This window comes from Panthera pardus, unplaced genomic scaffold, assembly GCF_024362965.1.
Source record: "Panthera pardus isolate Hobbes unplaced genomic scaffold, ASM2436296v1 HiC_scaffold_17, whole genome shotgun sequence".
Lineage (NCBI taxonomy): Eukaryota > Metazoa > Chordata > Mammalia > Carnivora > Felidae > Panthera > Panthera pardus.
In genome coordinates this window covers 115,535,065-115,549,985 of record NW_026526732.1, presented here as the reverse complement: position 1 = coordinate 115,549,985, position 14,921 = coordinate 115,535,065, and the positions used below count along the sequence as shown (strand labels likewise).

At 37.8% G+C, this 14,921-nt stretch overlaps 2 pseudogenes; one reads left to right on the top strand and one right to left on the bottom strand.

The window, feature by feature from the left end:
* The first annotated feature begins 6,021 nt into the window (after positions 1-6,021).
* LOC109252659 (alpha-ketoglutarate dehydrogenase component 4-like) lies at positions 6,022-7,409 on the top strand (annotated as a pseudogene).
* On the bottom strand, positions 7,029-7,127 carry LOC128777887 (U6 spliceosomal RNA; annotated as a pseudogene).
* Positions 7,410-14,921: the final 7,512 nt, after the last annotated feature.

Below are 14,921 nucleotides of genomic sequence, written 5' to 3'. Positions count from 1 at the left end.
AAGATAAAGTTACCCAGAGAGAGAAACTATATGCCTTGATTACTCTAGAGAGAGAGAGAGGAATGTAAAGAAGGAGGTGAAGAACATGTATCAAGAGAATGGATTAAATACACCTGTTTAGGCAAACCAATAACCAGAGTAACCAGCCTAGAGGAGGGAAGAGATAAGGAGGAGAAATGGGGAGAAGAATATATATCCAGAATTGACCTTGAGTTAATCCAGGCAATGCTGCCGCACTTGTCTGGAGGAGCTTTCGACAGGGTCTGCCCAGCTCCTGTAGATTCAGTTACCTGGTGTGAAGGGGTGTGGTTTGGTGTAGTCTGGACCCACCTCCACCATGGGCCCCAGGACTGATCCCTGAAGCCCCGGTGGGGGTGCGGGGAAGGGCAGAATGGTGATCCCCTAGTGTCTTCTCCATGGACCTGGACCGGTGGACTCCATTTGAGTAGTCCTTACTGTGCTGCAGGCGCAGAGGGGGTGGTCCTTCTCACTCCGCCAGCTCCCCTGACCCTCCGCTTGGCCAGGATTCAAAGCCCCACTCCGTGCGCTCTGGTACTGGGGAAGCACCTCTCTCTGCACCTGATATGTGATCCCAGCTGGCTTTGTCTGTGTCACCACACTTCAGAGAGGACTGCCTTCTCCTACTGCAGACTGCACTGCTAACCTCACCACCAAGCCCCAGGGGTGGCGGCCACAGGCAGCCACAGGCAGGCTTTATCTTTTCCCACAGCACTTCAGAGAGGGGGCCGCTTTCTCCTACTGCAGACTGCCAGCCACTGAGCCCGGGAGTGGCAGTGCAGGCAGGCTTTGTACTATCCTGCAGCCCTCTAGGAGGGGACCGCTTTCTCCAACTGCAGACTGTGCCCCTGACCTACGGCCAAAGCCAGGACTGGCTCCCCTCCTCCCCAGGTGCGCAAACAGGGAACTAGCCCCAGTCCAAAGAAAGCCCCACAGTTAGAGATAGGATCCCTCTCAGTCTCAGTCTGAGGTCTTTCTCCTGTCCAGATATGGTCCTACACTTCCCTAGCCTCTTTCTCTTCCCTTTGTCTCTCCGCAGAAGTGAGTCCCTCCCCTCCATGCCCACGTGGCCTTTTTTATCTCCCCCAGTTCACAATCACCCACCTATCTTTTCTCCAGTTTTCCCATTTTCTTCCTGGTAGATTCAGTCTGTTTTCCTCCCAGACTCTGGGGTTCAAAGTCCTTTGACTTCAGCACTTCTTTGTTTGAGAGGTGTGGGAAGTATGGATCCCCCTACGTCTCTGCCATGTTGACCCCACTCTCCCTGATCTCTCCTTTTCTAAAGGGCAGTTTTGTTGAATACAGAAATCTTTGTTGACTTTTTTTTTTTCTTTCTGAATTTGAAATATATCATTCCACTCTCCCCTAAGTTGAAAAGTTTTGCTGAGAAATCCACCAATAGCATTATGGGGATTTCTTCATATGGAACTTTCTTCTGGCTGCTTTCAAAATTAATGTGTTGTGTTTGACTTTTGAGAATTTAATCACATGTTTTGGTGTAGCCCTAATCAGGTTCAACCACTGTTGGGTACTTTAAGTCTAATGGACCAGGATGTAAGTTTTTCCCAAGTTTAAAGAAGCCTTTAACCATTATTGCCTTAAAAATGCTTTTTATCCCTTTTTCTCTTCTTCCTCTAGAATTCCCATAATGTGAATATTGTTTCTTTTCATTATGTCCCATAAGTCCAATAAGTTTTTCTCACTCTTTTTTACTTTTTCCCTCTTTTTGCTCCTGTGACTGGATAATTCCAAATGTCTTGTCATATAGGTCATTAATTCTTTCCTCTGCATGCACTAGTCAACTTTTGAAGCTCTCTATTGAATTCTTCTGTTCCATGTATTTTTCATCTCTATAATTTCTGGGAGTATTTTTTTATGGTCTCTATTTGACCTTATTTTTTCATGCATTGTTCTCCTAATTTCATTTAGTGATCTGTGTGTCCATGTAGTTTATTAAACTACTTTAAGAGAACTTTTCTGAATTCTTTGTGTGACAATTATGAATATACATTTCCTTAGGTTTAATTATTGACACTGCTTTGGTAGTGTCATGTTTACCAGATTTTTTGTCATTATTTTTACACTGGTATCTGTCTATTTGAATAAGCACTTGCCTTTTCCAGACTTCACGATTTCACTTTGACAGAGACTGCTCTTTATCAGTGAGCTCAATTTAGATTTCTGAACATGTCTGCTGGTAACATCTTTATTCTTTTTTTAAATATTTTAACATTTATTTTTGAGAAACATACAGACAATGAGTGGGAGAGGGGCAGAGAGGGGAAGACACAGAATCTGAAGCAGGCTCCAGGCTCTGAGCTGTCAGCAGAGAGCCTGATGTGGGGCTCAAACCCACAAACCAGGAGATCATGACCTGGGCCAAAGTCAGACGCCCAACCGACTGAGCCACCCAGGTGCCCCAGTAACCCTGTCTGAGCTCTGAGGTGTGGGGTGGTACCATTGGCTGGGAACAGTTGGAGAGGACTATTAGCTTGGTTCCATCTATGTTGTCACAAATGCTTTATCATGGCTGAATAATATTCCATTATATCTAATATAATATAAACACACCACATATTCTTTATCCATTTATCAATTAATGGATTCTCTTACTGCTTTTAAGATTCTCTATCTTTAATTTTTGACATTTTAATTATTATGTGTCTTAGTGTGGACCTTTCTGGGTGCATCTTTTTTGTGCTTCTGTGTGCTTCCTAGACCTGAATATTTGGTTTCCCTCCTGGGCTAGGGAAATTTTCAATTACTATTTCTTCTAATGAATTTTCTGCCCCGTCTCTCTTTTCCTTTGGGGACACAAAAAATGTGAATATTTGTATATTCAGAGGTCATCTCTTATCCTCATTTTTTTTTAAGTGTTTAAATTTACTTTTAAGAGAGAAACAGAGCATGAGCTGGGGAGGGGCAGAGAGAGGACACACAGAATCCGAAGCAGGCTCTAGGCTCCAAGCTGTTGGCACAGAGCCTGGTGGTGGGGCTCAAACTCATGGATCAAGAGGTCATGACCTGAGCCAACTTAACTGACTGAGCCACCCAGGCACCCCAACTTATCCTTATTTTTTAAATGTCATTTTTCTTTCTGCTGTCAGCTTGGATGATTTATACTACCTTGTCTTTCAGAGCACAGTTCTTCCATATCATCTAATCTGTTGATTGCCTCTTGTGTTTTTTTTTTTAATCTCAGTTATTGTATTCTTTGGCTCTGATTTGTTTTCTCCATCTCTTGGTGTAAGTTTTCACTGACTTTATTCACTCTTCTCTCAAGAGTGGTGGGCATCTTAATAATCATTATTTTGAACTCATTATCACATAGATTGTGTCCATTTTGTTTAGTTTTTTTTCTGATGATTTGTCTTATTTCATGTGGAACACATTTCTCTCCCTTGTTTTGTCTGACTCTGTCTTTATTTTTATATATTGGGTAAGACAGCTACATCTCCTGTCATGGCCTTATGTAGAAGGTCATGGCTTATGTAGAAGCTATCCTGCGGGGCGGCTCAGTACTATAATCTCCCATGGACACCAGAGCCACTCTCTATGGGTATCCCCTGAATAGACTGCATGTACCCTCCTTTTGGAACCAGGCCATGACTGCTGATAGAACACTGGTGGGTGGGGCTAGTCCCTGGCCCAACTGGCAGCAATGCCTGGCCACAGCTACTACTGTGTGTGGGACTGACCCCTGGAGTAGCTAGATGAGAGGCCCAGCTGCACTCTCTGTGGGAATGCTTATGGCTGGGATTGGCCCCTCCAGTGTGGTTGGCTCCAAGACTCACCTATGATTGCTATAGACATGCTTGTGAGCAGAGCTGGCCCCCTCCCAGCTAGGGCAGGAGTGACATTAAAGAGGCACTAGTCCCTATCAAGGCTATTCCCCAGATGTGGCAAGGCAGGAGCTGCAATGGAGCAGTTCCTGCCAGGGCAGGAGGGGGATCAAGGTGGGTCCACAGGAGGATGCCAGGGCAAGGTGAGTGGTGCTAGCAAGGTAGATGAAAAGTATCCGAACTGGCTCCTTCCAGCACTGGGGCCCCAAGGCAGGATGAAGAAGAGCAATAAAAATTCCACTCACCAGGGAAATTTCCTACAGATCCCTGCCCATCCAGCACATGCCCTAAAATCAGTCAACAAATATCCATCATGTATAGGCCTGGTGCTTTGCAAACTGCTTCTTTTTGTGATGGTTCTCAGAGCAAGTGATATGGTACATGGGTCCTTGAAGCTGGAGTCTTCATTTCCTAAAGCCCTCTGGGTCTCCCAGCATCAAGCCCCACTGGTTTTGAAAAGCAGGCATTATGGGGGCTCATCTTCCAGGACAAATCTTCCTGGTAGGAGGTGTCAAATTTGGGACTTCAACCCATAACTCCACAGGGAAGGCCTCTGCACCTATGATATCCCTCCCATTTGTGGGTTGTAACACTGGGGGTTTAGCTCCCAAACATGTTTTCCCCTTCTGCCCTTCTTGAGGTGGCTTTATCTTCTTATCTTTAGCTGTGGAAGAGCTGTTTTGCTAGTCTCCAGGTCTTTCTCACAGTGAGTTGCATTATATTTAGTTGTAGCCGTGGTGTGCCCACAGGACTAAGTGAGCTCAGAATCTTCCTACTTTGCAATCTTTCTTCCTCTTCAGTACCATTCTGTTGTAATTACTATAGCTTTGCAGTTTAGTTTGAAATCAAGAAGCATGACGTCTCTGGCTTTGTTCTTCCTCCTAATTATTGCTATACCTATTTAGGGTCTTTCATGGTTCCATAAAAATTTTAGGTTGATGTTTCAATTTCTATTAAAAATACCATTGCATTTTTTATAAAGTTTGCATTGCAACTATCCATGGCTTTGGGTAGTATGGACATTGTAACAATAACAATATTATTCTGTACCAAGAAAACAAGGTATATGTCCATTTGTTGTATTCAATTTCTTTCACCAAGGTCTTATAATTTTTATTGTACATCTTTCACTTTCTCTGTTAAATGTATTCCTAAGTTTTTCATTGTTTTTGATAAAACTGTAAGTGGCATAATTTTGTTTCTTTTTCAGATATTTTTTGGTAGTGTAGAGAAATGCAACAGATTTTTTTTTAAGTTTAACTATTTTTTAGAGAGAGCATGAGCAGAGTGGAGCAGAGAAAGAGGGAGAAAGAGAATCCCAAGCAGGCCGTTCACACTGTCAGAGCAGGGCCCAACATGGGACCCAATCTCATGAACCATGAGATCATGACCTGAGCTGAAGTCAAGAGCCAGATGCTTAACCAACTGAGCCACCCAGGCACCCCTGAAACCTGTTTTTTAAGTGTTGATTTTATATCCTGCAACTTTACTAATCTGTCTGATAAGTTCCAATACTTTTTGGGTGAGTCTTTAGGATTTTTCATATGTAAGATCATATCGGTTGCAAATGACAATTTTACTTTTTCCTTTCCAATATAGATTGCTTTTATTTCTTTGTCTGGTGCCTAATTTCTCTATAGCTAGGACTTCTAGTACTATGTTGCCTAAGAGTGATGATAGTAGGCAACTGTGTCTCATTCTGATCTTACAGGAAAACCTTTGAATTATTCACTGTTGCACATGTTAGGATGTGAGATTATTATAAGTGGTTTTAAATATGTTGAGATATCCTTTTATTTCCAAATGTTTGTAGATGTTTACCATGAAAAAATATGTGTCAAATGCTGTGCATCTATTGAGATTTGATTGTATGATTTTTATCTTTCATTCTGTTAATGGTATTTATTGATTTACATATTTAAACTGCTTCTACTTTATGCAGTTTAGTGGTATATGATCATAATGTCTAAGGACCCGATGTATTTCTGAAGTGTAAGTTGTAATGTCTGGTTTTTCGTTTCTGATTTTACTTTTAATGAGTGTTCGCTCTTTCTTGAGTTAGTGTAGCTAAAAGTTCATCAACTTTGTTTATTTAAAAAAAAACAGTTATGGTTATCTCTATGGCTACCAAGTACCCCAGAAGCTGCCCCATCTCAGAGTCATGATGGGCACCAAGATGGCATCTGCCAGCAAGGTCATTCAGGTAGTCAAGCCACACATTCCATTAAGGTTCCCTGACAGAAGACACCATTCTTTTCAAATATTTACTTTGAGAGAGAAAACATGTTCAAGAGAGAGAAGAAGAGAGAATCCTAAGCAGGCTTCACACACAGCACAGAGCCTGACACACCGGGCTCAATCCCACGCGAGATCACTACCTGAGCCAATATCAAGAGTCTGATGCTCAACCGACTGAGCCACCCAGGAGCCCCCAGAAGAGACAATTCTAAAGTCAGTGTATCAGAAGCTTTGTGATCAGTAGGACAACCATCTCAGTCTTCTTCAATTTCACAGCATTCTAAGGGAGGTAAATCGCCAGACTTGCTGATGCATCTGGATCCACCAGATACTGCACAAATAATAAAAGCGTTACCTCAGAAATACAGAAAGAAACTTGTGTCTCAAGAAGAAATTGAATGTATCCAATGTGGAGGTCCAGAAAAGTCACTGACCATGTGGCTGCTGTTTGTCATCAAACAAAAGAATAGTCCTTACGATAAAGGACTTCCAATATGGCACATGAGAAATTATACTTTAATCAACTTCAATAAATATTCCGTAAAAAAAAAAAAAAAAAAACAAACATAGAAGATTTAGATGAACACTTGCATCCCCTAATAGATGTATCTTGGTCAGTTTCTCCAAAAGAGTACCTATTTGTTTACATGCTTACTAAAGTATATGTTTTTAAAAAAGTTACCAATTGATTTCTATCTACTAGTCTCTCATTTCCACTCTGATCTCTGTTGTCCTTTCTTTTGCTAACTGTGGACTTTGTTTGTTCTCCCTTTTCTAATTCTTGAAGTGTAAAGTTAGGATACATCTTTGAGAAGTTTTACTTTCTTTTTTAAAAATTTTTTAAGTTTATTTATTTATTTTGAGAGGGGGGAGGGATGGAGGGAGAGAGAGAAACATCCTGCACTGTCAGAGCAGAGCCCCACACGGTGCAAAAATACAGAACGCTTCGCAAATTTGCTTGTCATCCTTGCACAAAGGCCATGCTAAACTCTGTATCATTCTGGTTTTATGTGATGTCAAAGCAAGCACAAGATGTTTTACCTTTCTTAAAATATGAATTTATGCTATTATTTTCCCTCTCACAACTGCTTTTACAACATCTCATAGGTTTTGTTATGTTGTGTTTCCATTTTGCTTTGTTTCTATAATTTCTTATTATTTTTTATGGAAGTACAATTAGCATTAATTTCAGGTGTACAATATGATTCAACAATTCTATACATTATTCATGTTCATCACAATAGGTGTACTTTTAATCTCCTTGGTCTTTTTCACTCCTTCCAGTATCCACCATCCCTCTGGCAACCATGAGCTTGTTCTGTGCATTTAAGTCTGTTTTTGTGTATTTCCTTTTCCTTTGTCCTTTTTTTTCTTAAATTCTGCATATAAGTGAAATATAGTATTTGCCTTGTCTGACTTACTTGGCTTAGCATTATACCTTTTTGGTCCATCCATGTTGTTCCAAATGTCAAGATCTTTTTTTTTAATGACTGGACAAAATTCCATTGTAAAACATACCACATCTTCTATATCCATATTTATGGATGCACACTTGGGTTGCTTCCATATCTTGGATATTGTAAATAATGCTGCAATAATTATAGTGGTGCATCTATCTTTCCAAATTAGTGTTTTCACTTTTTTGGATAGATACCAAGTAGCAAAATTATTGGGTAATTCTACTTTTAGCTTTTTAAGGAAACTCTGATTGTTTTCCATAATGGCTGCACCAGTTTGCATTCTTAGACATGTCTCCTCAAGCAAAGGAAACAAAAGCAAAATAAAACTGTTGGGAATACTCCAAAATAAAAACTTTTGCACAGTGAAGCAAGCCATCAACGAAGCAGGCTACTGAATGGGAGATATTTGTAAATGACATATCTGATAATGGGTTAGTAGCCAAAATATATAAAGATCTGGTACAACTTAAAAGAAAACAATCCAATTAAAATGGGAAGGACCTGAATAGACATTTTTCCAAAGAAGGCTACAAGTAGCCAAGAGACACATGAAAGATGTTTAACATCATAGTCATCAAGGAAATGCAAATCAAAATCTCAATGATCTATCACCTTATTCCTGTCAGAATGGCTAGAATCAAAAGGAAGAAATAAGTGTTGAGGAGGATGTGGAGAAAAGGGAACCATCATGCACTCTTGGTGATTCTATATGTGTTTTCTATTTCCTTTCAATTTTTTGACCCATTGGTTGTTCAGGAGTGTGTTGCTTAATTTCCACATATTTGTAGTTTTCCAAATTTTTTTAATGTTGTTTATTTCTAGTTGTTGACTCCATTATGGGTTGGAAAGGGTATTTGGTATGATTTCAATCTCCTTAAATTTTTAAAGACTAGTGTGTGTCTTATCATATGATCAATTATTGAGAATGTTCTGGGGGTATTTGAGAAGAACATGTAATCTGCTTTTGAATAGAATGTCTGTTAGGTCCGTTTGTTCTATTTGTTTCACAGTGGTTCAGGTCCAAAGTTTATTGATTGACCTACCATTACTGACATTGAGGCTCAGAATCCCCCATTGTTGCATTTTTATCTATTTATCTCTTCATATTTGCTAGTACTTGCTTAATATATTAGGTATCTGATGTTGGATGTATGTATATTAACAATGGTTATATATCCTTGTTCAATTGACCCCTATAACATTATATAATGACCTTACATCTCTCTTGTTACTATTTGGCTTAAAATCTCTTTTGTCTGATATAAGTATAGCTATTCCTGCTTTATTATGGTTTCCATTTGCATGGAATACCTTTTTCAATCCCTTCACTTTGAGTCTATGTGTATCATTAAAGCTGTAGACTTTCGTGGGCAACATATAGTTGAGTCTTCTCTTTTTTTAATCTACCCAGCTACTCTGTGCCATTAATTTGTGAACTAATTTAATTTAGGGTATCTCTGTTGGTTAAGCACGGGACTCTTGATTTTGGCTCAGGTCATGATCTCATGGTTATGAAATCAAGCCCCACATTGGGCTCCCCACTGAGCATGGAGCCTGCTTAAGATTCTCTCCCTCGCCTCTCCCTCTGCACCTCCCCCGCTCATGTTCTTTCTCACAAAAAAACTTCATTTATATTGAGTTTTTATTGATATCTAATAGCTTACCAATGCTATATTATTAAATATATTCTGATTATTTTGTATTTCCATTGTTTCTCTTTTCCTCCCTTTGCCTACATTTGTAACCTGGTAATTTTCTGTGGTATTCTCTGGTTTTCCTTTCTTTCTTTTTTTTTAACGAGGTATAATTAACCTATAACACTGTGTAAGTTTTAGGTATACAGTTGGTTGTTGTATTTATATATTCAAATATGTATATGTATGTTCTTTATCCATTTATCCATTCACAGATGTTTTGACTCTTTTAATATATTGACTATGTTGAATAAATTTGCAGTGAATGTTGGTATGCAGATCTCTTTTAGATACTGATTTCAATTACATATATACACAGATATAGTCTATGCAGTCTATATACATATAGTCTATCTACAGATATAGACTAAAGAGTAAGATTGCTAGATCATGTAGTAGTTCAATTTTTTAAGGAACTTCCATATTGTTTCAAAAATGGTTGCACTATTTTACATTCCCACCAGCAGTGTATAAGGATTCCCTTTGTCCACATCTTCGGCAACATTTTTTATTTGTTGTCTTTTCTGTGAAAGCCATTTTAACAGGTGTGAGGTTATACCTCATTGTTTTTGATGTGCCTTTCCCTGATGATTAGTGATGTCAAGCATCCTTTAATGTAACAGTTGCCATTTGTGTGTCTTACATGGGAAAATAACATTCAGGGTTTTTTGCTCATTTTTCACCTGGATTACTTGGTTTTTTGCTATTGACTTGTATGAGTTCTTTTGGATACTAGCTCCTTATTCAATATAAAGTTTGTGCATTTCTCCCATTCTTTAGGTTGACTTTTCATCCTAATGATTTATTGATTGCTTCCTTTGCTGTGAAGAAGCTCTTTAGTTTAATGTAGTCCCATTTATTTATTTTTATATTGCCTGTGCTTTGGGGGACTTATCCAAGAAACCATCACTTACACCACATTCATGGACTTTTTTCTATGTTTTCTTCTAGGAGTTTTATGGTTTCAGGTCTTATACTTTAATCTTTGACACATTTCAACTTAATTTTGTGAGTAGTGTAAGATAAGGTTCTAGTTTCATTCTTTCACATGTGAATATCTACTTTTTTCAACACCATTTATTGAAGACTATCCTTTTCCCATTGTGTGTTTTTGTCACCCTTGTCACAATTAGTTGACTTAATATGGGATTTTATGTCTGGGTTTCCTATTCTGTTCCTTTCATCTGTATGCCTGCTTTTAATGCCGGTACCATAGTGTTTTGGTTATTATAGCTTCATAATATAGGCTGAAATTAGGTATTGTGATTCTTCTCTTTTCTAGTATTGCTCCCACTATTTGCAGTTTTTTGTGGTTCCATAAAAATTTTAGAATTGTTTCTTTTATTTTGATGAAAAATGCCACTGGAATAACTTTGATGGGGATTGTATTGAATCTATACATCACTTTGGGTAGTATGAACATTTCCACAATATTATTTTTCCAGTCCAAGAACATGGGGTATCTTTCCATTTCTTTCTCTTCAATTTCTTTTATCAATGTCTTAAAGTTTTCAGTACACAGGTCTTACATTTCCCTCATTAAATTTGTTTCTAAGTATTTTAGTGCTTTTTATACTATTGTAAATAATATGGCTTTCTTAATTTCTTTTTTAGGGAGTTTATTGTTAGTATGTAGAAATGCGACTGATTTCTGTATGTTCATTTTGTTATCTGCAAATTAACTGAATTAATTTATTCTACAAGTTTGAGTGGAGTCTTGGGTTTTCTGTGTATAGATCTGCAGAAGTAATTTTACTTCTCTTTTGATGTGGATTATTTTTATTCTTCTTGCCTAATTGGTCTGGCTAAGATTTCCAGTACTCTGTTGCATAGAAATGGTGACAGTGGGTAATTTTGTTGCTCTTGATCTTAAAGATAAGGATTTTAACTTTTCATCACTACGTATGAGGTTAGCTATGGGTTTATCATACATGGGCTTTATTATGCTAAGAAATATTCCTTCTATAACCAATTCATTGATCATTCTTATGAAAGAACGTATTTTGTCAAATATTTTTTCTGCATCTATTGAGATAACCATATGAATTTTATCTTTCATTAATGTGATATATATCATTTTTGGATTTGTGAATGTTAAATAATCCTCTTACCACAGTTAGAAATCCTACTTGGTCATGCAGTATGATCCCTTTAATGTGCTATTGAATTATGTTTGCTAATATTGTATTGAGAATGTTTGAATCTATATTCATCAGGAATATTGGCCTGTAATTTTCTACTCCTGTGGAGTCCTTGCCCTATTTTGGTATCCAGGTAATTCTGACATTGTCAAATGAGTTTGGAGGTAGTATCCCTTTTATTATTTTGAAATAGTTTGAGAAGAATTGGTATTAATTTTTCTAAACATTTGGTAGAATTCACCAGGGAAACCATATGGTCCTGGGGTTTTCTGTGTTGAGAGGGTTGTTTGTTTTTGTCTTTTTCTTTTTTTAATTAGTGATTCAATCTTCTTCATTATTTGTCTCTTTAGATATTTTCTTTCTTCCTGAGTTAGGCTTTGTAAGTCATATGTGTCTAAGAATTTACCCATTTCTTCTAGATTATCCCATTTGTTGGCATATAATCATTCACAGTAGCCTCATAATCCTCTCTATACCCTTTCTATAATGTCTCCTCTTTCATGTCTGATTGAATATTCTCTCTTCTTAGTTAATCTTGCTAAACGTTTGTCAGTTTTGTTTATCTTTCCAAAGAACTAGCTCTTAGTTTTGTGGATCTTTTTTATTGTTTTTCTGGAGTCCATTTCATTTATTTCTCCTCTGATCCTTGTTATTTTCCCTTTTATCATAAATTTAAGCTTAGTTTGTTCTTCCAGTTTTTAAGGTATAAAGTGAGACTGTTTGAGATCTTTCCTGTGTCTTAATGAAGGTATTTGTGACTATAACTTTCCCTCTTAGAGCTGCATTCACAACATCCCATAGGTTTTGATATATTGTGTTTTCATCTTCATTTTTTTCAAGATATTTCTTGATTTCCCTTTTGATTTCTTCTTTGACCCATTGGTTGTACAGAAGCATGTATTTTAATCTCCAACTTTTTGTGATGTTTCCAGCTTTCCTACTGCCAGTGATTTCTAGTTTCGTTGCATTGTAGTTTGAAAAGATACTTGGTGTAATATCAATCTTACATTTGCTAAGATATGTTTTGTGACCTATTATGTAAACTCTCCCAGAGAGTGTCCCTGTGTGCTTGGAAGGAATGTGTACTGCTACTGTTGGATGGAAATTTCTGTATATATCTGTTAGGTCTATTAGTGTAAAATGTCCTTCAAGTCCATTGTTTCCTTATTGATTTTCTGCCTGAATAATATCCATTGTTGAAAATAGTGTATTGAAATCCCTATTCATTGCTGTCTACTTTTTGCTTCACATCTGCTAATAATTTTTAAATCTATTTAGGTGCTCCAATTTAGGGGCTTATATGTTTAGAATCATTATATCTTCTTGATAAATATACTTTGTGTCTTAAAGTGTGTTTTGTCTTGAGCCCCTGAGTGGCTCAGTCAGCTGAGCATCCAACTCTTGATTTCAGCTCAGATCATGATCCCAGCAGAGTGGGATCAAGCCCCATGTCAGGCTCTGTGCTAAGCATGGAGCCTACTTAAGATTCTCTTTCTCCCTCTGCCCCTCTCCCCAGCTTTCTCACTCTCTAAATTTTTTTTTAAAGTCTATTTTGTCTGATAAAAGTATAGCTACCCCATGTTCTTTTGGTTTTCATCTGGCTGAAATAGATTTTTTTTTTCAGCCTGTAAGTGTCCTTAAAACTGAAGAGTCTCTTCTAGGTAGTATATAGTTGGGTTTTATTTTTTCATCCATTCAGCCACTCAGTGTGTTTTAATCATAGAATTAAAACATTTACATTTAAAGTAATTATTGACAAGAATTTATCACCATTTTACTGCTTTCTTATACTTTGTAGTTTCTTGTTTCCTTCTACTCTTGCTGTATTTCTTTGTAGGTTGATGAATTTTATTGTAGTGGTATGCCTTAGTTCTTTTTATTGTTTTTGTACATGTTACAGATTTTTTTGCTCTGTGGTTATCATGAGGCTTTAATAATACATCTTATAGATATAACTATTTTAAGCCCATAACAACTTATATTGCATAAGTAATTTCTACACATTTAATTTCAACCTCCCCACAATATGTTGATTTCTGAATTTACATTTTTATATTGTGTGCCTATTAATTAACAATAATGTTGTAGTTCTTATACTTCAACATTTTTGTCTCAATCAATATTTTTACTTCTCATCTACCATTTCACTATTAAACTATTTTGAATTTGACTACATATTTACCTTTACCAGGAGTTTTATACTTCTATCTATTTTCATTTTACTGATTACAAACTTTTTGTAGTTGGTTGAAGATTTTCCATTAGCATTCCTTATAGTGCAGCTTTAGTGGTGATAAATTCACTTATGTCTGTCTGGGAAACTATTTTTCTGTCATTTCTGAGTTACCACTTTGCTGGGTAGAATATCCTTGGTTGACTTATTTTTGAACATTTGAATATACCTACTACCCTCTCCTGGCCTTCAAAGTATTTTCTGAGAAATCTGCTTTATAGTTTTATTGGGATTCTCTTGTGTAAAATATTCTTCTTTATCTTGCTGCTTTCAAAATTCTAACTTTGTCTTTGATTTCTGAGAACTTGATTATAATGTGTCTAAATGAAGATCTGTTGGATTGAATCTGAGAATCTTTTAGCTTCCTGTACCTGGATGGCCACATCCCTTCCAATATTTAGGAAGTTTCCAACCATTATTCTTTGAATAAGTTTTCTTTCCCTTTATTCCTCACTTCTTATTCTGAGACTCTTATAATGTCAAATTTTCTTTAGGATCTTTTTCTGGAATATTACTGTTTCTTTGGTGATGTCATGTTTCCTTGTTTGTGTGTGTGTGTGTTTCTAATGGCTTTGTATTAATGGCTGTACATCTGAGGGTGCAGTCACCTCTCCCAGTATTTTCAGCCAGGCCTCAGTGAGTCAAGACTTTCACCTAGCAATGTCTATAAGGACACCTCTTTGGTGTATTTGTTCCTGAGAAAGCACAGTGGCAGAGTCTCCATTTTGCTCCATTCAGCTGAGGTTGATGTTTTCCCAACTGAATTTATGACTGCAGAGGATGTGTAGGTGGTAATGGCTGGTAGAGCTCTTGGGATCTTCAGAGGTAAAGGCTGCTGGATGCTTTCTGTTTTTCTCCAATGATGGTCTGTTAGAGTTATGTGTTGGAACCTGGAGTGCTAGGAAGAGAAGAGAGGCTGCAAGGCAATGATATTCAGTGCTGTGAACTGAGACTCAGGGACAGCCCTGGAAATTACTGGCAGAGCCATGACCTGAACCCAGGATGGAGCTTAGGGCAGTGTTATCACCCCAAGGCAAAATGAATCAGAGCTTTGATGTGGGATGAAGGTATATTTCAGGGCAGCCGCTGCATAGTTCTAGCTATGATAGGTCATAGACCTTGACTTGTCAGTGGGGGGTGGGGCTCAACAAAGTCGCAGTAGCTCTGCAATGACAATCCAGAGCTGCAACCTGGAACACAGTGGGTGGGGCTCAGAGTGGCAGCAGCAACCAAAATGGCAACAAAGCATGGCTTGAGATCTTGGAGTTGGGGCTTATGTTGGTGGAGGCTTCCCT